The sequence below is a fragment of the Sus scrofa genome, chromosome 13 (assembly GCF_054392235.1).
Source record: "Sus scrofa isolate SSC_HxYL_T2T_F1_AM1 chromosome 13, Sscrofa_HxYL_maternal_Yorkshire_Landrace_v2.0, whole genome shotgun sequence".
Lineage (NCBI taxonomy): Eukaryota > Metazoa > Chordata > Mammalia > Artiodactyla > Suidae > Sus > Sus scrofa.
In genome coordinates, this window is record NC_139395.1 from 127,549,335 (window position 1) to 127,577,201 (window position 27,867).

A 27,867-nucleotide genomic window follows, 5' to 3' on the forward strand; every position below is an offset into this window, starting at 1 on the left:
TAAGTACATAGTAGCATCTTGCTTACTGCATCTTTTTGGCAATGAGAAGAAATGGGGATTCTTTAATCCATTTAATATATTGGAGTTTTTTGGCACTTTTCTCTCCTCTTAAGAATATTTCTTGTCTGATTACTACTCACTTTAATGGCACTTGTAATTGAAATCTACAGGATATAAATCAGTGGTTTTGCCTTAGGGTAGTACCACCCTCTAGGGGAATTTTCGGAAATATTGGAGGGAGAGGGAAAGTAAGGTTGTTTGTCACAATGATTAGTAGATGATCCTGGGATTCATTCCAGTAGAAGCAGGGCTGTTAGATGCCCTGCACAATGAAGAATTGTCCCACATCCTATAAGACCTTAACCATGTACCACCAAATTTTCCTATAAATTAAAAATCTTCTTACAACAATTAGACTTGGAAACAACTTCATTCTATACATTAAATATATATATATATATATATATATATATAGGAGTTCCATGGTTGCCTAGCAGATAAGGATCTGGCATTGTCATTCCTGTGGCTGCTGTGGCTTGGGTGTGATCCCTGGCCTGAGAACTTCTACATGCCACGGGTGCAGCTAAAAAAATCTACACAAACACACACACACACACACACACACACACACACATACACAAACTGCATTTCTTGCAAGTTGAACATATATTGAATTTTCCAACAAAGCTATTATTGTATAAATTGAGGGAAGACTTAGCTAAGAATGTTCACCATTGCTGAAATTTACAATGACAGTGCTACTTACAATATTCGATTTGGCATTAAGGCATATTTCATCAGCTCAGGTTTGTGGTTATAGTTATATACACAGTTATTATACATATGGTGCAATTGTATTGTACATACAATTGTCCTCTTTGTTATATAGGCTAGTACTTAAGGGGATGGAACATTTGTACATTGAAGGACGGTCTCTTTTTTTTCTCTTTTATATTAGGTTACATATATTGATTAATTAATTTTCTTATTGTGTAGATAGATTATATTAACTGTGAATTTAACTTTCACATGATAAAGAGAATATTCAAAATATTATTTAAAAAGGGGAGCCATTGGATATAATGGGCTGAGAACCATCAGTATAATTTTTGGATTAGCCAGTCTCTGTTCAACAATCAGGATGAAAGGATATCTCATATATATTCATGATGTTACACTATATTGTTATAAATTAGAAGAAGTAAAGAATTAGAGCAGAGGTGTTTTAGTGGCCCTTGGGAATGCTTCAGAAAGTATCTTTTTCTCTTTCAACTCCAGACAGGAATCCAGAAGACAGGTTATTAGAAAACTACAGCTTTAACCAATATAACAACTTTTCAGTCAACTACTTTCATTTTTAAGCACCTTGAAAAGTTATACCACTTTTCAGACAGCTACTTTTTCTCAGTATTACAATAGCAAATAAATAAATAAAATTTTTACATGAAATGATATTTTGATATTATGGTTTCAGGCCAGCTTATTTATCATGGGATTTTTTAGTGAGACAATAGCATATGAAACAGTTAAATTGTGCACTATATTTAGATTACTCAAAAGGGTTGAAGAGGTAGCATCTTTGACTTTTTGTCTATTGTGAACTTGGACTATTTCCACATGTTTTGTAACACTCACATTTTGTCTATTTTGTCCTCAACATCTTTGTCCTAAATTGTCCTAACATGTTTATCCGAGCTATACCTTAAGTGAAATATTATGTAAAATATCCATGGTCCTCAAAAGAACAGAAAAAGATGGTTTTAAAAAATAGTATAGGAGTTCCCGTTGTGGCTCAGTGGTTAAGGAATCTGACTAGGAACCATGAGGTTGCAGGTTTGATCCCTGGCCTTGTTCAGTGGGTTAAGGATCCAGCGTTGCCGTGAGCTGTGGTGTAGGTCGCAGAAGCGGCTCGAATCCCGTGTTGCTGTGGCTCTGGTGTAGGCTGGTGGCTACAGGTCCGATTAGACCCCTAGCCTGGGAACCTCCATATGCTGTGGGAGCGGCCCTAGAAAAGGCAAAAAGACAAAAAAAAAAAAAAATAGCATAAAAAGAATGCACTTGCCAAAGAATCATTCCCTTGCACCTCCATTTCTCTTGACTACTATTCACCATTTTTTACCTACTCTATTGGCAGGTACAATAAACTATATTTACATTACATTTTAAGTACAAGCTATATTTACTTTCAAATTTTAAAATGTTACTTATATTAACTTGTTTTTATTGTATAATTGAATGTTTTTCTATCTGTGAACATTCTTTGGTTACCTTGGATCAAGATAGAATACATTATTAATGTTCCCATTTAAACTAGTGGAAAAATAGTTTAATAGCTTTTGTGTTACAGTTTTCAGGGGAAATTGAATTTGTTTAGCAAGGATAAATGGAATTCTCCTTGACTTCAAACGCAAACTCAGATTTCTTCTTTCCTACCCTCCCAGGGCTATGTCTGCAGAGCTCCTATTGTACAAAAAGAATCTTAGGGAGGTACTGCCAATGTGACCTGGGATTTCAGCTGCTATTCCAGTCCTTTGTTCTCACCTAGAGAATGTAAAGTATAAAGAAGCGTCTCTGTAAATATGACACTTCAGTTGAAGATATTCGCTCTTGTTATCTAACAATCATAGTCAGGAATCCCTGCTAATACACTTCATACCATAATTACTAGGAATTTGATAAATTAAGGAAAAGATAAATTAGGAAATTAAGGTACAAATTAATATTGCCCTGATAAATCCTACCTGCATTTGCTAATAAAAGTGAAGAACTGAAAGTATTCTAAGATATATAAAAGATGAGAAAAAAAACTTGACTAATTTCCTGTTCATGGATTTTTTTTCTTTTGTCTCTGTTTACCACTTTCCTCCCATCCCCAATTTGAAATAAAAATATCAAGGGGAAATTAATAAATGGTATCATACCAATGTGTATGTGTATTAAAATGTAGTCACTTAGTGAAAACATTGTTAGGTTAGGCATTCTATTAGATGCCCCAGTTTATCAGTGTAAAATTGTGCTTGCTTAAAAATTACTTCCTGCATGCTGATATTACATTTTCACCTGAATATTATTTAATTACCATTTATTTTTTATTTCTTTAGATTTAGGTAATGCTCTTATATCATTAGAGGCTAAACAATTATATTTTATGTGCAAAACACTGTCTTTTGCATCTGTTCAGCTATAGTTTAACAAGGAACTCCAGAAGCCCCATCTGTCATTCTATTCTATTTTCTTAACTTTGATAATAGTGTATGAGTTTACTTTGCAAAAATAGTCTTTCCCCTTAATCTGAGAAAAAGTAAAGATATAATATGAATTCATATGAATACAATGTGCTAGAATGACTTGTAGCTTATCAACAAAGTTGTTGAATATTTGTAGAGCACTTAGCACTGTCCTGAGTACTGAGTATTAAGAGGAAATCAAAAAAGACAGAATTTCTGCCTTTTTGGATCTTAAATTTAGTAGGAAAATAGATAACCAAGTAAACAAATAAGTAAGTATACAATTAAAAGTGGTGATAAGTGGTATGAATCAGTGTACAGGAAGAGATGGCGATAGAGAGAGTGGTCAGGGGAAGTTTCCCTAACTCTAAGACCTGAAAGTTGAGAAGTAATCTGCCACTTTTATAAAGTGGAGTAGAGGAACACCATTGCAATGAAAGAGAGCAGTAGATCCAAAAATCTGAGATAGAAGAACGCTGAGCACAGTCACAGACCTAGTTAAGTTTCTCCTTTTTCTTTTCTTCCTAATATGAGATTAGGAGATTTGGGCTATATGAGCCATGCTACTGGAGATTTGCTTGAGGATTCTGTAATAATAGTCTGTGAAAGGATTCAAAATTCAAGTGTAAAAATCTTTACTTTTGTATAACTCATTTTCCAAATCCCAAATATCTAATTTCCCCATTAGAAATTAGAAATGAAGATTGATACTCCTGAAGAATATAGAAGCAAAAATTCTCAAAAGAATATTAGCTAACTAAATTCAATAACACATCAAAAGGACCATACACCATAATTAAGTGGGATTTATCCCTAGGATAGAAAGATGATTTTTAACATTTGCAAATCACTATTGCAATACTCTAAATTAATAGAATAAAAAATAAAAATTATATAATTATCACATAGATGCAGAATACACATTGGCAAAGTACAACATTCTTTTATGATGAAAACTCTCAACAAATTGGGTATAGAAGAAACATACCTCAACATAGTAAAGACCATATTTAACAGACCATGGCTAACATCATTCCCAGTGGTAAAAGGTTGAAAGCTTTCCCTTTAATATCAGAAAAACAAGGGTGCCCACTACCACTACTGCTGTTCAGCAAAGTCCTGGAAGTACTAGCCAGAGCATTAAGAAAGAAAAAGAAATAAAACCATTCAAGGCAGAAAAGAAGGAGTAAAACTGTCTCTGTTTGCAGATAATACGATCTTATATATAAAAAAATCCTAAAGATTCCACCAAAAATTATTCAAACTAAATCAACAAATTCCATTGTTGCAAAATATGAAAGTAAATGCAATTCCTATCAAAATTCCAATAATATTTTTCACATAAATAGAAAAAAATGCTAAAATTCCTATAGACTATAAAAGACCTCACATATTCAGAGCAATCCTGAGAAAGAAAAACAAAGCTATAGGCATTACACTTTCTGTCTTCAAACTATATTACAAAGTTATAATAATCAAAAAATTATGGTAATGGCATAAAACAGACATATAGACAAATGGAACAGAATAAAGAGGCAGAAATAAGTCCTCACATATTTAGTCAGCTAATGTATGACAAGATTGCAAAGAATACTCAATAGAGAAAGAATATTTTCTTCAATATGTAGTATTCAGAACTGGATAATCACCATGCAGAAAAATGAAACTGAACCCCTAAACCCTTAAACACTTAAACCTAAGACCTGAAACTATACAACTCATAGAATAAAACATTGGAGAACAACTCCTTGACATTTGTCTTGGCAACAGTTTTTTTGCATATGACATTAGTTGTATAAGCAACAAAAGTAAAAATAAACAATTGCGACTACCTAAGGCTGAAAGTCTTCTGATAGCAAAAGAAACAATCAACAAAATGAAAAAGCAGCCTACTAAATGGGAGAAAATATTTGCAAACCATAAATCTGATAAGGAGGTAATATCCAAAATATATAAAGAACTCATACAATCCTAACAAGAAAGAAACAGTTCAATTAAAAGATGGGCAGAGGAACTGAATAGATACTTTCCAAAGACATGCAAATGTATAACTGATGCTTGGAAATATTTCCAACATCATTAATCATTAGGAGAATGAAAACCAAAACCACAGTGAGATATCACCTTGTATCTGTTAGAATGGCTGCATTAAAAAGACAAGAGATAACAGGTGTTGGTTAGTATGTGGAGAAAAGGGAACCCTTGTACACTGTTGATGGAAATCTAAATTGGTACAACCACTATGGGAAACCGTATGGAGTTTCCTCAAATAATTAAAAATAAAATTATCATATGACCTAGTAATCTAATTTCTGAGTATTTATACAAAGGAAATTAAATTATGGTCTCAAAGGGATATCTGAACTCCATATTTAATGAAGCATTATGTACAATAGTCAAGATATGGAAGCAATCTGAGTAACTGCCTATAGATAAATAAAGAAGATATATGCCCATAATGGCATATTATTCAATCATGAGAAATTTGCAAATCCCGCTGTTTGCCATAATATGGATTAATCTTGAGGACATTAGGATAATCGAAATATGTCAGAAAGTAAAAGACAAATATATGTGATATCACTTACATGTGATAACATATGGAATGTGTTTCTGAAAAAGCTTAAATCATACAGAGAATAGAGTGGTAGTTGTTGGGGGCTAGACAGTGGGGGAAATGGGGAGATGTGGGTCAAATGGTATAGATGTCAGTGGATAAGATGAATAAGTTTTGGGGATCTCATGTATCACATAGTAACTATAGTTAACCATACTGTATTATATACTTGAAAGTTGGTAAAAGGGTAGATCCTAAATGTTCTCACCACACACACACAACAATAAAAATAATTATGTGAGGTGATGGAGCTATTAACAAACTCTACTGTGGTAATCATTTCATAATATATGTGTAACAAAGCATTAAGCCCATGGGACTGCCAATACAATACCTAACATTTATATGTGCTAATTAAATTCCAAGCACAGTTTTAAGCACTTAGGTGTATTAATTCTTTTAATCTTCAAAACCACTCTTTGAAGTAGAGCATGTGATTATTCCCATTTTAAAGATAAAGAAACCAAGGTGCAAAGGGAATACATTATTGCCAAAGCTCACAAAACCAATGAATAACAGAACGAAAATCCAAACCCAGGCTGACTCCCTTTGGAAGTAGCTATCTTTAACTGCTGGGTTAAAGCACAGAAAGGCAGGAGAAAATGTCAAAGTGTCCTTGAAATAAATGTATATGCAAGTGTTCATTTAGCCAAAGGTTAATGTTTATAAGATCAGATAACTTTACTTGAGCTTCTCATTTTTAGTACTGGAGCACTACCCAAAATGTAGATTCTTCTGGCCTATTATTCTGTTTTCTCATTTGAAAACCTAATCTACCCACCCCAACTTCTCATTTTCTTACTGTTGACTGCTTTTCGCACTCTCACTTTGCTCTCAGTAGACTCAGTCCATTGTCAACTATTTTTTCTGCATATTCAGACTCTTCAGAGAAAATTTTCTTTATCACCTTGCTCTAAAGTGTCTCAAAGATATCAGGAAGTTCATTGGATAAATAGTTAAATTTTAATAATTATATTTTATTTTAATATTTATTAGAAAAAATATCATTGTCCTCTCTGCATATATATTATCAGGTTAAAATTAAAGGAAGACCTTATCTTAAAGAAAAAAAGGAGGGAGCTGATGAGTTGATCAAAAGAACACCGAGAAAAGAATAGTATATATATAGAAACTAGAAATGGCAGAAATCATAAATGACTGCACTTAAGAAGTGCTACCTTAATGTAAATCTATTTTTCTGTTGAAAACTCCAATTTTACTGTCATATTCTCCAGTATGTGCTGTGCTTTCTCTTATATCCCAGCTACCATAAGGCCAGATGTCAACTGCATTCTCCTGCTATCTTTTCCAGATCTTGACTTTGCCTTCATTTGGAAACTGTCCTCCTTTGAAGCCAAATCTTCAAATTATAACATTGTATAAACCCATCTTTTGTCTATGGACTATTATCCTTCCGATCTATCTCTTATAAACATAAAAACCTTGACATCCAGCTCACAGGCTTATGCTCATGGCTTGTGTGTGTGTGTGTATGTGTATTATTAATAAAAGCAATATATCCCCATTTGTGAAAATTTGGAAAATATAGAAATCAATGCTATGTGTCATTATTAATAGTTTTTTAAAATATTGTTATATTCCTGACATATATTCTACCGATTATTACTGATAGTACTTTGTTCATACTTATTACTTAACAGCACATCTTAATAGTTTTGTTATAAAATGGCTGCCTTTAAAATAGTATATGCAACCAATTCTTAATAGCCTAGTATAAACGAATACTACCATTTAATCATCCAATTTTTGGACACTTGGGTGGTAATAACCTTTCATTATTACATAATTTTTGCAATAAACATCTTTGTGTATCAGTTTGAATTATTCCATTGGACTAGGTTCCCAGAAGGGAAATTTTAAAGTCAAGGGTCATGAAATAATTTAAAATGTAACTAGATAAATTGAGGACTCCCCAGGGGCATTTATAAAGAACAATGGGTGATTAGAAAGTGCCAACAAGCCTGCCTTTGGTGCTTTTGTTGTCTAAAGCTATTCCACCCCAGCAGCTTTTTATTATGCTGAGTGGGACTTGTGAGATGAATGGACTTTCTGAGAGTTAAGAAGACAGGAGTGGAGCAAAAATAGGGGAGGAGAGAAATGTGATAATAACCAAGGGTAGTGAAACTGTGAGAGTGAACAGGGGTGGTTAAAGGAGATCTAATGGGGTTTAGGAAAAATCTTTTATATGGAACGTACATTCTCTTTCACAAAAAGCTTGTAGTGTTTGTTCACACTCTGTCTTCAAGAAGTTCAGACAGGTCACATGGAAATTTACAGAGGCTGGTACACAAAGGCTTATAAATGCAAACTTCAAAAGAATATCTGCAAAGCTTGCATGCTATGAATCTACAAAGTAGGTATCTGGGTTAAGGCTATAAGCTTTGGAAGAACACAAAAAGCCATTAAAGAGGCTTTTAGCTACTGCCAGGTGGTTTTGAATTTGGGAGGTGCAGGTAGGGGGTGAAATTTAAGGAAAACCCTGCAATAATATTTTCCAAGTTTACATCTTAAGAACTAGGTACAAATATATGCAATTTTCAATTGCAAATTCCCCACTCCCCCATCCCCCCAGTAAAAAAAATTTTGGTAATTTCTGATGGAGCAGTTTCAATCTAACCTTTTGTTTAAGTACATGGACTAAGGAACCAGACTGCCTGGGTTCAAATCCAAAATCCAAAATAATGTAAGAACAAAATGAATAAAAATGGTTTTGGTGTACAAGGAAAAAGAGAACAGGAGAGATGGCCTAGACTGGAAGTTTTGAATTCAGAATCAAGTAAAAGTCATAAATATTTTTTGAAAAAATAATAAATCAGGATGACAGAACAAAGCATGCCTCAAATTTGAAAACAAATTGGAACAAGTCAATCTAAGTGTATATCTGGTTGGTAGTGTCACTGCATGAACAAGAATTATTCCAAGTAACTTTAAAACACCATATTTCGACTCTATATCCCTAGTGGACATAGCCTAAAGGAAACAAAGAAATAAAACCAAAAGCACACTGAAATTATATTTAGTGCTCTTGTGAATAGTAATGTTGGCATCATTATTTTAGTATTTTGTATATTGGTATTATTATTTTGAAACTAATATATGCATTATATTTGCACATTGATAAAGCAAATGAATAATTATACTTCTATCATTAGGAAACAAAATTTTTCAAAGTAAAAAAAAGATACAAATATAAAATCAAATATTCAAGTAAAATAAATAATGAATTTAAGTGTATTTATTTCTTAAAAATATTTACTTTCTAATACTGTTTGCAAAAGGTACAACAAACTGTAATAAAAAGATAATGACTATAATCATTATCAAAATGATATCAAATGTCTTCATATATAATTTACATATGTGAATCTTTAACTTCATAATTATATTAAAAAAGAAACTCAGAGGTCAGCTTGATGGTTGATAAGTTGGGAACTCATTTTACTCTATTAAAAAATGCAAACATTTATCTTTTCTGACTTGCCTTTTCAAAGTGTATTTCAGAACATCCCTACACGCCCAAAGATGGAAGTTCTTCTTTAAGAAGAATAAATTTAGGAGAAGTATTAGAACTGGAACATCACCATTTTGCAACCCATAATGAAATAAAAAATGCAAAAAGTATTAGTTGAAAGATTTATGGAAGCAGTTTTTAATGGATAGATGACAACATCTGAACCATCTTAGCCTAAATAAAAGTAGACAATCATATTATTTGTTCTTCTGGATAAGATGCAAAAGGATGTACATATCATATCACCTCTCTGTAGTTTATTATCCAAAGCAAGAGAGAGAGAGAAGCAAAGTTGAATCTAATCAAATCTGGATCTACTGCCAGATTACCATGAAAACTTGGGTGTGGAGGAACATGTTAATTAATACCACACTGATATAATGAGTCCAGTGAAAAATGTGAGAAATTCTGCAGTACAAATGATCTAGTTCTTTCATGAGAAATAAAAGAGGGTGGGAAGAGTTATTAGCATCAGATGCAAAGATTCTCACATTCCATGCTCACTGTCACAGGACTAAACACAGGCCCCAGTGTTCTGACAGTGGGCCTTTCAGACTTTTGACCATATAGCTAACCCACTCACTAATGCCTAAGAGTCTGAGTATATCCTTACTTTGGACCACTTCTCTCTCTCTACACAAAATGGTTCAAGAGATGACCTAGCTGAAGCTCTGCCAGCTGTTGGGAGGATTTCCCTTTGCTGCTGTCTTTCAGGGCCACTCCAATTTAAAAAATACAAAGTTTATTTTCAGCTTGCAAATGAATATTGGTGAAGACTCTGGCTCTGTTGAGATGTATAGTAGATTCCTATCTTCTCGGTCCTTTTGTGATAGTAGGCTAGCTTGCAACCTAAATAACACAAGGCCCCAGAGAAGAACACTAGTGTTTCCCTTTGCTGTAGTCCTGCTTACCCTGTTGGCAGGTATTTCTGAAACAGAGTCTGAAGCGAGGACCAGAAATTTTGAATCTTATTAGGAGACTGGCATTCAGAAATGAGTAGACCTATGAAGGAAAGGTTGTCATCAACCACACATGAGCATGTGAAGTCTCTAAATTAGTCTACTACCAGACTTCTACTTCCTCTTATCCAGCTTTAAAAAAATTAATCTTTTGCATGCATTTGTGAAAGAGACACAGGTATGAATCCAGGCATGGCTTTAAGAAGTCTTTACAGATGTTAAAAAATAAAAATAAACAGAAGTAGAATTTATTAAAAAAAAAAAAAAGCATCTGACCATAAATGAGACCTGTTTAATCTTGGGAGAACAATCGATAACAAAGCTTTTCTTTTTTGGAAGATTAATGAGAAATAACCACCTAAGGAAGTACTTGGAGGTTGGACACCTGAAAGAATGAAGGTCACAGGCAATCAGTCACTCTGTGAACGGTAGAGTCAGGCACTTTCAGAGAGATAAAGCCACTAAGGTTTGTTTCTCTGAGGCAGAAACCACTGGACTTTATAAAGTGGTAAGAACATTTAAACAATATTGTTGACAAATTACTGGAGGCTTATTGTGCACTAGCAAGAGGGTGAAAGTGTTCTGTAGTTATAAGAGGACCCCCATACATTTGATAGATCTCCTCAGAATCCATGCCATGTTCTCACAGGAGGCATCTGAGAATGCTCACACATGAAATTGCCAGGGAGAGAGAAAGAATAGCGAGTGCAAAAAACTCCCAAAGTTTACTCCCTAATAAAGGACAAATTTTACCCCATCTGGAGAAAGAAAACTCTGCCCTAATTCAGCTCTGTTCAGTCTTCCTGTCTCATCTAAGCAGGGAAGGGCTTAGAGGAAATACTCTGGGGGTGCCATCTGTACCTAGAGAAAGATGGTCTGTTAGAGTGGGAGAGAGCAGTTAGGGAAGGGGGAAGGCTAGAACGAATCATGATACAGATGGTACCTGATTAGAATCAGAACTCTGTTTGCTGCAAGGGCCTAGAACCGATGATGCCCCAGTGGCAATGAGCACAGCCAGCATTAGTTTCTAATACCTGGTGATGATTTGGTTATACCCTTTCCTATTCTGAGATTAAGGAAAATACTCATCATCTAGGTTTTTTGAGAATGTCCTTTTTTTTTTTCTTTTTTTTCTTTCTTTTTTTTCCTTTTCTTTTTTTGTCTTTTTGCCTTTTCTAGGGCCTCCCCTGCGGCATGTGGAGGTTCCCAGGCTAGGGGTCTAATCGGAGCTGTAGCCGCCGGTCTACCACAACAAGGGATCTGAGCCGTGTCTGCGGCCCACACCACAGCTCATGACAACGCCAGATCCTTAACCCACTGAGCAAGGCCAGGGACTGAACCTGCAACCTCATGGTTCCTAGTTGGATTCGTTAACCACTGCGCCATGACGGGAACTCCTTGAGAATGTCCATTTTTTCTATTGCTAATTGCTACATTTATTTTTGTGTTACCTTCTTTGCATCTTTAAATATTCTAAGATACAAGGTAGAAGGCATGACGAAATATGCAGTAAAATGGTAATTTCTGGACTCTTGCTTGCAAATGACAGAAATTCAGCTATAACCAGCTTGAGGAAAATATGGTATATATAAGGCCAATGTGCCTGGGAGACTTAAGGCAAGGACATAGTCTAGGGCTGGTATAGTGTCATTAGAACACTTTCTGCCTCAATTCTGTTTCCCTCTAGATATTCTCCATGAAATGAGGGAGTTAGTCCCCAGCTTCTCTAGGTTTGGAGCCTGTATAGCTTTATAGAGAATCACAACTCTCTGTCCCTTAAGAATTATAATTGGTGTTTTTGGCATCTAGTGGTGGAGGCAGTATTCTTTTCTAGATAGTTCTATCAAATTCATTTGGGGTGGAGAAAACTATTTTCCCAAAGGCAAGGACAAATGGCACGGGGGGAAAAAATGTGTGTCTGTTGTGTACACTGACATGCTGGTATGGAAGATACAAAAGTTACATCAATAGATATATTGTATACTTAATGGAAAAATCATGCAAATGATGAAACCTCAAATATATATACTATATTAAAGTTGGAGGGAAAATGCTATGTAATACTTCAGATAGGTTATTTTGCCTTTACCTATGTAAGACTTATTAAGTTATTAAAGCCATTCTGTATTTTAGTAGTATTCTTTTTTCTTAATCCTTAGATAATCATTTTATTTTTATTTAAAAGAAGATTTTAAATTATATATAGGACTGTTTTACTATAACTATTTAAGACAGGTTCTTGTCTGGAGAAGTTTCACATATTCATGCTAAGCCATCAATCCAATACACAGAGCTTGGGCTGCATATGCCATTTAATATTTTCTGCTGGATTATCTGGTATGTTGACAGAGCAAGAAAAGAGAAATTCTCAAGTCATTTTTCCACCTTATAGCCTAGTGATGTATCAAAAATTTTTGTAAAAAAATGGGTTTTCAAGATGTGATCATATTTTAAAAGGCTTATAATGTGATGAAAAAGAAAACTAGCAATCATACAGTTATTCCTTTAGTTAACAAACCACTTGGGAATGCCAGAAATATAATAAGGAAAGGAGCAAATTATATTAAGCATTAGTAGGAAAGAGGAATAGAGATAGAAAAAACTTGAGTTTAACTTTTTTTGAGTAATTAAAATTTTGATTTCATGTACAGTCCTCTGATTTTTTAATTAAACATATCCTTTTAACAGATAGAGAGAAAGAAATCCTTTGTACTACTTGAAATATTGATATTTTGAAAAAAATTAGTCAATGGTAAATAGTAATAATAGTAACAATAAACAATTGTAGTAACATAGTTTTTAAAAAATAATCCTCATTATTTCAGATATGGAAAATCATTTCCAAATGAAGATGGAAAATTTAATTCATAGATCAAAGACAGAAAATGTTAAGAAATATTATATTTTGAAAGAATAAAAGTTTTTGTGTAATAACTAAGTTCTTAATTTTCTCAAGGATCTTTAGAATTCCTTTATTTCTTGTTGAAGGGGAATTTCTTGCTTGAATTAGTCAAAGTAGGCTGAAAGCTTCTACATTCAACAACAAAATCAGTGACTTTATGCAATAAAAGTTTCTTTCTCCCAAAGTCCAAAATGGATGTTCTGGACTCAGTGGCTGTCCAGGTAGTCTTCCTCTAAGGAGAGAGTTAAGGTCCTAGGCTCATTGCATCATGTGCCTCCTCCAAGGCAAGGACAGAGACTGGACCTCACAGGAAGGTACTTTTATTCTGGGGTGGATTTGCTTTATATGCCAGCAATGCTTAGGCAACCAGCACCTTCGTGGATTTATAGAACACTACTTTCACCATCTTGAAATCCCACACATTATTGCACAGCAAAATAAGTGAGGCAGAATGACATTAACTGGTCTTTCCATATATGTCACTGACTGGGATACAGTATATGTAGGGCTCCAAGAATGAAGAGGGAGAAATATGAGTGGGTTCTCTCACTATTGCACTGATTATTCATTTGCAGAAGTTTGCTTCTCATCCCTGAAAATTTAGACTCTTCTGATTTAGTGATCTCCGTTTCCAGGGAACCAAGGAATGTATCACCAGAGGACATGACCGCTGTTTTGTTGTATTGGAACTTGCCACTGCCATCTGGTCATTCTGAACTTTTGACATCTGTGTTAACTGTTAAAGACACAGGTACTTAATTAGCTGAAGTGATTGATCCTGATTTTCAAGGAGAAATTAGGCTCTTAGTATACAATCAGCCAGAAAGGACTGTATTTGGAACCCAGCAGATTATCTGGGTTACCACTTAGCAGGTGCATTATTTAATAATAAAAATTAATGGAAAACTACAGAAACACAAAAAAATACAGAATTACTGAGGCATTAAAATTTTTAGGAACAAAGATCCGAGTCACTCCACCAGCTTAATAACCATAACCAGCAGAGCTACTGGCTGAGGTGCAATGGATAATGGAAGTTGTAATTATCAACTTTCTCCTGACTAGTTACAGAAACAAGGACTCTAGCATTTTGCACATAGTATTTTCCTTCTTTCCTCCTTGTGTCTTTATCATCTTAAGTAAAGTTTGGTGATGATACTGCTTTTGCTTTCATGCTTGGCTATAGAGGTGGAGTTATGATTGAACAAATAGAGGCACAACCTAACTAAATAGAGCAATAGGGTGATGTTGCTGCTTTTGTCCGTGTCTCCTTTAGAGGGGGAGATAGTGAGAGGATTGTTTGAATAAATGCAGAAGCACGAAGTTGTTACCACAGAAGTTAAAAAAATGTGAGGGGAGATGTGCACAGATGCTGAGATGACAAAGGTGAGGTATTTGCCCACGGACTCTGCTCTAAACCCACCCTCCCACGGTGTCCTCTGTGATGCTAGGACTAGCATGGATTACATTTCTGAGACACTGATGAATATCTGCTAACAGGTGGCACTAAGGGGATTTTGAAAGTGGAGGAGGGGGGAAGGGGCTTTGTTCCTGTTAGCATGGTTTGAGCAGCTTCAGTTAGATATGGTCTCAGTTGTCTCTTGCTGCTTCCAGGACTGGTCTTATGGCACATTCTCAGTGGTATCAGCTGTAGCCAAATGTGCCCTTGTTAAGAGGTCAGAGTACCAGCTTCCAGGATCCCTTCTCTGAGTTCCTGGGGTATAAGCAGTAGCTGAGAGATACCCTGTAACAAAGAGTGTGGCTTTAGTTTTTGGTGTTTTGATTTGTGACCCTTGTTTATACCTCACCCTTCCTTTCCCGTCTGTCCCCATGTTTGAACAGGCTGACAAGGAAGAATCCATGTGTGCCTCCGCCTTTGGTGGTAGGCATTTCAAACCTTGCAAATCTCCAGCTAATGCACAGGAACTTTTGCTCCCACTCCTAGAGTAGCTAGGAGCCACTACAGAGGCCCAGCTCACTTTCTCTGCCTCTTTCAAGCCAGCATGGACCTACTTTTACCTATTCTTCTTTCCACAGGAGTCCCTGGTATGTATAATAAATTTTTTCTCAAATTGTCTTGGTGTGTGTTGTGAGTTTCTATATCCTAGCCATAATTGAGAGGGAGTCCATTTCACTTTTACAAGGTGACCATGAAATACAGTTCTTCCTCAGAGGACTAAGAAGCAAATTACATGTGGTCAATCTCTGAGTTCCTAGGTTTTGGTAACCCATATCTTTTCTTTTGTTTCCCCAGTGTATTTACTACTGTTACATAACAACTTACCTAAAACCGGTGCCTTAAAGCAAATATTTATTACTTCCAGCTTTTGCATGTCAGTAATGTGGACACAGATTAGCGTGGTGCTTCTGGATCAAAGTCCCTCATGAGGTTGCATTCAAACTGTGGACAAGCACTGTGGTCTTACTTAAAGGCTTGACTAGGAGGAAGAATCAGCTACCAAGCTTTCTTACAAGGTTTTTGACAGGCCTTACTTCCTCACACAAGAGACTTTCTTCCCACAAGTCTAACATGAGGCAGTTCATGTCTTGTCCCCTGGATTTCCTCAGATGAGTAATCCAAGAGAGAGTGAAAGTATGCTTAGAGAAAAGCTATCATCTTTTTATATCCTAATCTTGAAAGTGATATCTCATTACTTCTGCTTGATTCTATTCATTAGAGGTATCACAAGATCCAGCCTATATTCAAAGGAAAGTTATTGTACAGAGCATGAATACCAGGAAGTGGGGGTTACAGAGACCATTTTGTACATTCTCTATAATACCCAACCCTAGGGGTGGTGGCTGTTAACCTCTGCTAGAGTGTCTCGAACCATCTAGCTATCAAAGACAGCATGGCATACTCTCATCCACATTCTGGCCTGAACTAGAACCTAGTCACATGATTATGTAACTGCCTGGGAGGATAAAAAATGTCTGGAGCACACCTCTATTAGTGTAACTAACAGCTTCTTCCAAACTGTTTAATATTCTAGAAGTCATACACACATTGTCAACATCTCCTGGATGCCACTTTTTCAGCTAACTTTCGTTACACAAATAAATTTCTGCAAAAACTCAAAATACTCTGTAAACAGAGTGACTCGAAATTATTTATTTATTTTTCATTGAGTTCCTCACATTAAGGCTTTTCATTTCCCCAAAGGCACTGAATGGAAAGAGTAGGAAGTTCATTTAGTTAACAGAGAGAGTTTGCACATCAAAGGGACTTTGATGTAAGAATTATTTCAGTCATTACAGAATTAAAATATTTGTACTTGCTACTATACAGTATTTTCAGCAAAAGAATAGAAATCAGACCATTTATTAGCATAAAATGTACTGTACTGTATGCATTAATTTCTGTTACTCTTACTGAACTTTGAAATCACTAGAGAAAAATAAATAGGAATTTTGTGTGTGAAGTTTTATCTGACATTTTCAAGTAGCATACACCTTTGTAGTTAAAACAGACATAAGTAGAATTTGTTGTTAGTAAGAATTCTTAATAGTAAATTTTAGTACTTTTGGGATTATGACAGGATTATTCAATTTCAAAATAACTTTTCCAACTTTATATTTTTACTCATTATGTATCCTATCTGGCATTAGTTTTCTGTTTTAAAAACTAACTTTTCAAACAGGTAATTTATTTAGTGACCCCCCTCAAAAGAAAATAAAAATGTTTGCAATGTAAAGTCTCTTCACCCCTTCCTCAGTCCAATCAGTACATCTGATCTCCCCTTTATATGAGTAACTATTGCTAGTTTCTTAGGTTCCCTTGCAAAATTTCTTTATGCAAGTTCAAGTAAATATAACAATATATCCTCTTTATACAGTATAGGTACTATATTCTACACACTGTTCCATAATTTTTCTTTCACTTTATACATCTTGTGTTTCCCCAAACTGTTTACAGAAAAGTTCCTCATTCTATTTATTTTTTCCCCTACATCTACATATAGTACATTCTATTGTGAGAATACACTGTAATTGATTTTACTAGTCTCCTACAGATGGACTTTTAGGTTATTTCCAAACTTTTGTTATTATAATGAATAACACTGCACATACATTATTTCTATAGAATAAACTCCCAAAAGTAATTTGCTGGTTCCAAGGGAATGTAATTCTGGTGTTTGTAATTTTGATTGTTACTGAATAGCTGTCTGGAGGGGGATAATCATTTATGCTCCAATAAAAAATTTATTAGAATGCCTATTTCCTATAATTTATTTTTCCAATGAAAATTACCTGAGAATTTCTAGTTGTCATATTGTACAAAAACTAAAACCATAAAATGACCATTCTTCAACCTACTTCAACTGTAGACCCTCAGAGTGCTGATTTTTAGATTTGAATAGTTTCAAGTAGACCTCTTCTAAAACATGGATAATGGATTCCATAAGTACATATGTAATTTGTTGACAGAGCAGAACAAGGATCTGTATCTTTAAGATTGCCCCCCCCCCCCCCACTCCACTTAGCTGGATTAGCCCACAGTCTTGGAATACAGCTAAAAAATCTTGGAACAGCTAAAGCTCAAATTTGGCTAGAGAATATCACTTCAGCTCTGATAGTCTTTGATATTCCTGAAATTAGTTTTGAAAACTATAAATTTGTTAAGGCTGACTGCCTGTTTAATTAGTGCTTCTGTTATGTAGTGATTTAGCAACCAAAACTGTAACGATGTTTGGAATGACATGAAATCCTCACTTCACTGATGTTTTAAGTTAGAACAATATAATCTTTCAGTCCTTTCCAATATCAACTTATATGAAATCTTAAATAAAAATCATATTATCACACAAAGGTTAAAGTCAGCTGTGCAAAAGGAACTTGTAATGTTATCAAATTGATATAATTTAATTATACCTGTTATATATAAAACACCTTGAAAAAATGGATCACTCTGTGCTTTACATTGTTAACATTAATTAATGATGGATTTAAAAGGTTTAAAAGCAAATATTTATTAGCCTAAATTTACTTTTAGATAAATTCACAAAATGTTCAAAAGCCCAATGAGTCAAGGTTTAGTTTACAGAAGGCCAAAATTCCAACTAAAAAGTACATTCAAGTGAATTCAGGTGATTGAGGTGCTAATGGACACATAATATCCGGGGGGGGGGGGGATTTTTTTCTCTACCTAAAATGAGTGGAATTATCTCAGATCAAAACATTTCATTTCAGGCAAGGTAAGCTTTTATATCTGAACTGACCAGAACTTCTTGGTTCCCAGCTTTAGTTGTATTGCCTATTTGTCTAAAGCAAGTCATAGGCATTCATATTACAGCCAGAAGTTCAAAGGTTTCCTTAGAAAAGCTTCCTAATCTCTTTCTCTATTTTCTGGGCTTTGGTTTTTTTTTGTTTGTTTGTTTTGTTTTTTGTTTGTTTTGTTTTGTTTTTCCTTGCTCCTTTTAGTTCAAGGGCTTCACACCATTTAAGATTTTATCTCTTTGTTTTACATTAATAAAAGCTTAATGATAATCTGTTTGCCTCAGCCTGAAGATTTTGCAAAAGTGAAACAAAGAGAGATTTTTATCTTAGGGTTTTTCCCAATTCTGCAAAAATTAATCCTCTCAAATATTTTGCTTGTGTGTCTATACCTGTAAGTCTTTTACCCTGCAGGAGATCTCCTAGGAAAATGCAAATCATTATACAAGTCTGATAGTGGTTTTTTTGTTTGGTTTTGTTTTTGTCCTCTCTTTTTCTTTCTATTTGAAAGACTGGATGGTAGAGCAAGGCACCCATTTTCCTTTATTTTGACAGAGAAAACTTCCCGCTAGCCTTTGGTGCTTGCAGTAATTAGAGAGTAGAACTATTTCTGATTTCTATTTGATTCTTTCACAACAGTTCTACTACTGTTTTCTTGTTTGTCTAAAACAATTTCTGATTTCACATCTGTCAGTTTACCCTTGCTCTTATTAAAACTTCAACTGAAAAGATCTTTCTTTCAAAAAGTTTGACTGTACTTACAGAGGCCTAGCTAAAATTCCTTCCATGCCTTAGTATTAATTAAAACCACCTTTCCCCTAGGCAGTTCCATTGTACAAAAATAATAGAACAAAAGTAGATAGAAATGGTGAAAGGAGAAACAAAAGGGAGGGAGGATGAAAGTGGGAGAAAGGGTTACTTGTTCCCAATCTTTAACTCCATGCTCTTTGTGGGTGGGCACTCACATATTAAGTAACTATTTTGGTGGTTATTTTCAAGTTCACTCCTCAAATCTTTATTCAGATTCCTTTCTTCCCAAATTGACATCTCAGAGGGAACATCATACAGTTATTAAAACTAAGCAGAATGCATCCATCTGGTGTGCCTTTCAGGAATCCAGCCCACTAATTTTTTGCTATGGTTTGATGACTCAACTCCCTAAGATGCAGCACGGGAAGAATTTCCTCATTTTGCAGAACTGCCAAATCTCATTCATTGGAGCAAAGGCTCGTCATTTGGGGCTTATTTTTAAACAGTTGTTTATCTGTTTAAATATATATTTAAAAAATATCTCCTTCAGCAGAGGGAGTTTGTCATGATTTTCTAAAGAGCGAATAAACATACTCCCCCCCCCCTCCCCGCCCCAATAAAGCTTTGGCTTTCTGGCCACTGAGCCTAGTTTTATTGTTTTTGTTTTTTTTTCCCCCCTTCTCTCTCCCATCACAACTACATCTCTTGGCCTCATTTGTTTCTTGGAGGTTCCAGTTTCTTTTCTTCCATTCAGACATCTATCCCACTTATCTGCCTTGGAAAAAAATACTCGCTTTGTCCTCTTCCCTTAAAACTGTTTACCTAAGACCCCTCTTCACTTATCTCCCCTTTTATTTTTAAATCATAATAATTAAGCAAAGTGCAAATTAAGTAAGTGCAAAGTGCAGGCACAATGCCAAGAATCCTTTCAGTGCCTTCTCTCTAGGGGAAGGTGCCCTTATTAGGCTCTTGGGAAACAAAGGCTCGCACTCGAGTAACTTGCATAGTATGGTCCTAAAGCTGGAACAGGTGAGGCTCAGCGCTACACTCTGCCACCTGGCTGGGGAGGCAATGCACTTAATCTTCGAAAGTTTTCTTAAACACAGAAAAATATTTGTAAAATGTATGCAGATTATAGAAGAAGCTCATCTCTCTCCCACGCGGGGCAAGTTTTCCAGTTTTCGCCACCTTAAAAAAAAAATTCTTTCTCTATTCTTGAGCCTATCGCCATGTAAAGCGGCTCCTCGAGACCCCCTTCCCACTTCGCTCCGCAAACGTGTCTCTTATGACTCAGCCCAGCCCGCTCTTTGCCAAGCGGCTGACGCTCGCGGCGGAGGCGCCGGGGCCGCCGCTCGGGGGCGAGGGCTCGTGCTCCTCCCGCTTTACGGCTGCTGAAAACCCGGCCCGCGCCCGGCAGCCGTACCGCAGACGAGCTCGCGCCCGCGCCGCTCAGGTAATCCGAGTCCTTCTGTTTGCAAAGTTTTGTCTCAACCGGCTCGGCACTTGGAGGCGGCGCGGCCTTGGCCCAGCCGCCCGGCCTCCCTCTCGTCCCCACTGCTGAGGCTGAGGCGTGGGCCGCACCCTTGCCTGGGTCCCGGGGCGCTGATCCGGCGTCATGTGTCCCGGCGGAGGGGCGCTTTGGCGACGGCGGGGCCAGAGCGACCTCCCGGGGCGGTTCGCGGGGCACCGGGCTCCGGCCATCCCCGGCCATGCACGGGCCAGAGCAGCGCCCGGCCCCTCCTCGAGGCCCCTGCCCACCTCCCTGAGCAGGTCCCGCAGCTCCCGAACTGCGGAGCCCGCAGCCCCTGAGAGCCCGTAGCCCGTTTCTGACAGGTTCACACATGCACGCACGCCCTTTGAGCGAGGCATCCTGGCGGGACGCAGGTAAAGACAGAGGCGCTGAGGACCGTGCTTTAGGGATGGCTCTCCCGAGGGAAGCCCCAGTGTCTGGATTGCTTCTCCCGAGGACGCGCACCATTGCTTGCCAGAGGACGTTCAGCAGAGGCTGTTCGAAGAGCAGCTTGTGATTAGCGCCTGCGCTGATTTCTAGCCTAGTGCCTGGCTCTTACTACCATATTTCCCCCACGGTCTCATAATTACTTCCTCTAGTCTTCCAGATCCCTTTTCCCCCCTACATTATTACTATTATTTTCATTTTCATTTTTCCTTTTGGGTATCTCACCTTTTGTTGTCTTTTCTTTTTTCCTCGCACTGTTGGAATAACAGGTACACATACAGTATTTACTTTCCTACCTGTACCGTTAGAACAAGTACACATACAGTATCCTTTACTTTCCTATAGACCTCAGCAAGTCTTTTCTTACTATCGCTTGTGCATCCTGAAGAGCAGAGTGTTGGATCCGAGACCTGTACGTGTGATTAAGTTATTGGATTGTGTGTCCTACTGCCTTAGGTGTGCCGAGCAGAGGACATCATGGCTTTGTTTGAAACCTACCTTGGGAACCTTGATAATAAGTTTTGCTTCTGTTGATGATCCACATCTTGACAAACAAGCGGTTCCATCATAGTTTCCTATAGTATTCACTCCATTCAGTTCAATCCAGTAACAGTTCTTTGAATGTCAGTCTTGGAGAGCTGGTGACAGGCTAAGAGAACAGAGATCCAATTCCTGTCCTCCAAAGATAACATATTGAGGAGGGACCATGGTGAGCACTAGGATAGTGGTACAAAGTGTTCTGGGTGAATGGGGGAGGAAAGGATTAATGAAAGGGTTTATTTATTTTTATTTTATTGGAGTATAGTTGATTTATAAAATTGTGTTAATTTCAGGTGTATAGCAAAGTAAATCATATCCATTCCTTTTCAGACTCTTTTCCCATATAGGTTATTATCCACTATTGAGTAAATTTCTCTGTGCTATACAGTAGATCCTTGTTACCCATCTATTTTATGTATAATAGTGTGCAGGTACCACTTGAAAGCCTTGAGTTTTAAACTGGGCTTTGATATTTGAGTCAGATTTTACCCATTTTCTTTATTTTTCCCGCTGATAATTCTTAATAGATCTTTCAAAAATACTTTCACCTCAAACTACTCAGAGATTTTTCTTCTTTACAATTGTCAGTCATCTCTGATCTCAAGACTTCTGGGCAATGTTACTTTTATATTTTACATTTACAGAGATGACTTTTATCCCTCTTCACAAAGGTGAGCTAATGTATTCCTGATATCATACAACAAGTATTATAGACTATTATAGGACTAACAAGAGTAAAATTATATAATTATTACTTTCAAAAAGCATTTTCAGAGTCACATAAGAGCTCAATACTTATTTAGTCAACAAATATTTATGGAGAACACTGGCATTGAAGTAAAGTATTGCTGTCTTGGAATATACATTCTAGTGGGACAAGACATTATAGAATATGTACAAAAATATAAGGTGATACTGTACAGGAATACCTCAGAGATACTGTGGGTTTGGTTCCAGACCATTGCAATTAATGGAATATCACAATGAAGGACGTCAGGAATTTTTTGGCTTCCCAGTGCACATAAATGTTATGTTAGTCTACAAGTGCCCTGCTGGCCTTATAGTTAAAGATCTGGCATTGTCTGCTTAGCTCAGTTTCCTGCTACAGCATGGGATTGATCTCTGGCTCAGGAACATACTGTGGGGACACCTGCCCGCCCCCCCCAAAAAAGTTATGCTATACTGTAGTCTGTTAAGTGTGTAAAAAACAAACAATGCAATTTAAATAAAAATGCTATACTGCTAAAAAATGCTAACCATTGTCTGACAACACAGTGTTGCCACAAACCTTCCATTTTGAATAATCCGCTGTCTGTGAAGTGCAGTAAGAGAAGCACAATAAAATGAGATATACCTGTACTAAGTGCCATGGAGAAACATAAAACCAGCTAGGATGTGTGTGTCTGTGTTTAGTGGTTTAAAATAGGATTGTAAGAAAAGGCCTTCAGTGAAGATGACATTTAAGTAGACTTGAAGCAGGTGAGGGAGTGAGCCATGTGATATTTGGAGTATGAGTTTTCCAGGCACAGAGAATAAGAAATTCAGAGGTCCTGCATTTTGGTGTGTTCAAGACTCAGCAAAGAAGCCAGTCTTGTGGAGTGGAGTAGATAAAAGGGATAAGTAGGATAAGTAGTCTTAAATAGAGGTTGGAAAGTACTAAATGGTCTAGCAAGCTATTTTACCTGAAGTAATATGGGAAGCCTTTGAGTGTTTTGATCAGAACTGTCTAACAGAACTGTTTAAGTCCATCACTCTTGCTACTGTGTTGAGAATAGATTGAAGGAAGGCAAGGACAGAAGTCACTGCCGGTTGAGCAATTTTAATAATTTATGTGACAGAGATGGTGGCTTAGATGAGGATGGTAATAATAGAAGTGTTGAAAAGTTCAGATTCTGGATGTACTTTGATAGTATATTCCGCAGGATTTGCTGACATATGGAGTGTGAGAGCAAAAGAAAATAGGGAGAACTTAATTGCCTAAACAACTGAAAAGATAGAACTTACACTTAAATGAGTTGGGGAAGCTAGCAGGAGAAAGACATGGCAAGGATTAAGAATTTGGATTTGGATATGTTAAGGATTAGATGCATTTTAAATATCCAAGTGGAGATGTTGAGCAGGCTGTCTGAAGGCCAGGCTAATGATAGGAATGAAGGAATCTTTTTTTTTAGGGCTGCACCCAAGGCATATAGAGGTTCCCAGACTAGGGATCAAATCAGAGCTGTAGCTACAGGCCTACACCACAGCCACAACAACTTGGGATCTGAGCCATGTTTTCGACCTACACCACAGCTCAAGGCAACGCTGGATCCTTAATTCACTTAATGAGGCCAGGGATTAAACCTACATCCTCATGGATACTACTCAGATTTGTTTCCCCTGAGCCATGATGGGAACTCCTGCATTAAGGAGTCTTTAGTATGCAACTGTTTTTAAAAGCAAAGAGATTAGATAAATTTACAAAACATATGTGGGGTTAGAAAACTTAGACCAGGGACTGAAACTTGGGGGGTTCCAATGTTGAGATGAGAAGCTACCTGCAAAAGATCCTGAAAAAGAGCTGTAAGAGGAGGGACAGGAGAGTGTGGAATCATGGAAGACAAATGAAGGAAGCACATGAAGAAGAAGGAGGATTGTCAAGATGAGGTTTGAGAATTGAGCAAAGGAAATCATTGATAACCCTGATGAGTTTCTATGGAGTGGAGGTGATGAAGGCTTGTTTGGAATGTTTGACAAAGTAGTAGTAGAAGAGAAGTTAAAGAGGATGATGATATATTTCCCTTGATTATGAAGAAATTGGATCATTAGTTGGAGGGCTATGTGATATAAAGTTTTAAAGATGTACAAAACAGTGGTTTCTTGTTTTGCTTGTGAAGAGGAGCCAATAGCAATGGAAAAGTGATGATGCAGGAGAAGGAGGAGAGCAGTATTTATGTGCATGTTGGAGAGAAAGGAGAAGTTATATGTTTTTAGGATTATGGGCTATTTGTCTACAGTAATAAGAGAAAAAGAAAACTCTGTGGACACAGATGCAGGTGGGGCTGTGGATGTTCTTTTTGGATTCCTTCTCTTTTCTCATAAGTAGAAGACAGTGCCTAAGAAATTTGTGGGAAATTTTATCTTTTTTTCCATTTGTTCAGAGATATTGATAAGAAAATACTTTGAGATTCTGAGAATTTCCTGAAACAAAGAACTCTGAATTTTGTTGAGGAAAGAAAAGAGGGAGTTTCTACTTTGAGTTCTGCTTGGAAGAAGTAGAACTCAAAGTAGAAAAGAATGTTGAGATTATAAAATAGAAGCTAGCTTGAGGTGAAGGAGAAAATAAGCAGGATCATATCATAAAATCTGAGAAAGACTGTAATGAGAATAAAAATACTGAATCTTATCTCCAGTGCTCTGGCTAACTATAGTAATCGTCTAAGAATGTTACCATCATGTCAGAGATGGCTTGCTTTTAGGTACCAAGTGTGGTCTAGTAGAGAGCAGTGTTGTGGAATCGTGAACCTACTTATGGAAAGGTAAAAAGAGATGGAAAGATATGTTAGCTAGGAATAGATTTTATATCTTTTTTTTTTTTTTTTGCTTTTTAGGGCCACACCTGTGGCAGATGGAAGTTCCCAGGCTAGGAGTCCAATTGGAGCTGTATCCGCTGGCCTACACCACAGCCATAGCAGCTTGGGATCTGGTTCATGTCTGAGACCTGCACCACAGCTCACAGCAATGCTGGATCCTTAACCCACTGAGTGAGGCCAGGAATTGAACTTACGTCCTCATGGATACTAGTTGGGTTCGTTACCACTGAGCCACAACAGGAACTCCCTAGGAATAGATTTAAGTTGGGTTTAGAAAATAATCTAACGAATACGGGATTGGCAACTAATTGGGTGTAAGGAAAGAGCATTTGACATTAGTCATACTGAGCCACTGGACAGGATGGAGAGAATTTTGCAGTTGGAAATGGTACCTTGTTTGGGATGGCTTTCCTTCAATTATTTAGGGACCATTTATTTTTAAATCTTAATTTTAAGATAGTTCGTTGTGTGAGGTCTTGGCAAGAGATGGTGATACCAAGATGCAAATGATAGGATCCTTGCCTTCAAATTACTGTTTCTAGTAGAGAATAAAAGAACATATGCAAGTATCCTAAGACAATTGATAAATGCCAGATAAAAAGTATTAAGTGCTTAGAGAGGGTTTTGTGTTTGTGTGTGTGTGTGTAACCTTACTCACACTGTGGAAATTATCAGATACTCAAAAGTAGAGAGACTATGGTAGTGAACCCCAATGTACTCATCACTCTAAAATCTATCAGTTTTCTTCCAATCTCATATATTGTGTCAGGGTAAAGGAGTGATTGTTTCTGCTCGAAAATCAGGATAAGGAGATTTCATGGAGCCTGTTCTATGAGGAGAGGTAGACAGAACATTGAACTGAACTAGAGTTCTTGTTTCTAGTTCTGTACCTGCCAATGGCGTATTTGCTAACTTCCTGTTACTCAGTTGATCTCTCTGTTCTTCACTTTCTCAGTGGAGTGTAGCTGTTATTCTCTATCAGGAAGCTGCAAACAATGGCCTTCAAGCCAAATCCAGCCTACTACTTGCCATCAGTTGATTGTCTATCTGTATTTGTCATAGATTATAGAGTTTTGTGTAGAAGCAGAGATGGCCCATAATATTTACTCTCTGGCACTTTATGAAGTGCTTGCCAAGTTCCTGTTCTACAGGACATCTGATATTCCTTTAACTCCCATGTGTTAATCTATTAGATAACTAAAAAAATTGGTTATAATAGATAATATTTTTTTGAGCATTTACTAAGAGCCAGCCCTGTTGTTTTGGTTTGTATGGGTTATCATTTAATCTTCATCCAAACACTATCACCTAGGTTGATTATTTCTACAAATGAAACTAAGACATAAAGTGGGAAAGTTAACTTGCCCAAGGTTACATAGTGCTAGTGGAGCCAGGAAGTTCTGTTACAGCAACCATATCCTTAATTATAACGCTTCCTTCTCTTTGGAAACATAGACAAAATCATATATGAAAAAAATTTTCATCAGAGAATGAAAACTCATAAATCAATGATTTTTACTTAAGTAAAGTACTATATTGTGATTATAGGTGTAAAAGCTTTCGGATGCTGGCTAATCGTGAATATACATTACAGGTGAATGGTGTATAAAATCCAAATACACCTGAATAGAAAATTCTAGTACCTCATCATTTTCTCATGAAGTCTTAGCAGATATTTGAAAGCAGAGCACTTTACTTAAAAAGCAGGTAAAGAGTTGAGGCTCAACAGGAATGAATCTGACTTGTATCCATGAGGATGTAGGTTTGATCCCTGGCCTTGCTCAGAGGGTTAAGGATCTGGTGTTGGTGAGCTGTGGTGTAGGTTGTAGATTCTGCTCAGATCTGATGTGGCTGTGGCGTAGGCCAGCGGCTGCAGCTCTGATTTGACACCTAGCCTGGGAACCTCTGTATGCTGCAGGTATGGCCCTAAAAATGCAAAAAAAAAAAAAAAGGCAGGTAAAAATAAAATGATATATGAATAGGAATCTATTATTGTTTCTTCTGACAATATTTACCAGTTTTCAGGAGTCCATGTCTTTGTATGGGACATGATTGGTGCAAAAGATTAGGAGTCAGACGTTCAGAGTACTAGTCCCAGTTCTGTCCCCAGTTTGCTTTTGTGTCTTTGTCTTCTCTGGCCCTTGCTTTTTGTCGTTGTTGTTTTTGTTTTTTACTGAAAAATTAGGAGGGTAACTCAAGATCATTTTAGGGCTTCCTATGGCTCAAAAATATAATGGTGTAACTTTTTATTGGTACATCCGAAGAAATAGATGAGATAGCAACATGAAAGAACGAGGCTTGTAAAGATAAAAATTTAAGCTCACTTTTTTCTCTCTCTCTAGACATATGAACACATACACATATATGTACATAACATATATATTTTATGTACACAAAAATATATTTGCACATACAACTACAAAGTGAGTGTGATCCAATTTATATGTGATTTATAGTCATATTTGATGTAGAAGCAGTTAAATATCTGTCTTTACGTTAGTGCATTTTTGTGTTTATATGAGAGAATGGATGATTTTTTTCTCTCTTAGCCAAAAACGGAGTTATATAGAAAGTGAGTCTTGATGAATTCCTTGACC

At 36.7% G+C, this 27,867-nt stretch overlaps 1 protein-coding gene and 1 long non-coding RNA gene across 43 annotated transcripts in view; one reads left to right on the top strand and one right to left on the bottom strand.

Annotated features, from left to right (window-relative positions):
* LOC146397604 (uncharacterized) overlaps positions 1–21,853 on the bottom strand; it is a 155,256-nt gene extending 133,403 nt beyond the window's left edge. For both annotated transcript variants that reach the window (XR_014824376.1, XR_014824375.1), the window contains exon 1: positions 21,657–21,853. This is a non-coding gene — a long non-coding RNA (uncharacterized LOC146397604). The remainder of the gene's footprint in view (positions 1–21,656) is intronic.
* The window catches only part of NAALADL2 (N-acetylated alpha-linked acidic dipeptidase like 2), a 1,339,033-nt gene continuing 1,331,699 nt past the window's right edge, over positions 20,534–27,867 (top strand). For all 41 annotated transcript variants that reach the window (XM_084990315.1, XM_084990322.1, XM_084990307.1 and 38 more), the window contains exon 1: positions 20,534–20,654. The gene's annotated coding sequence lies outside the window, so the exon portion shown is untranslated. The remainder of the gene's footprint in view (positions 20,655–27,867) is intronic.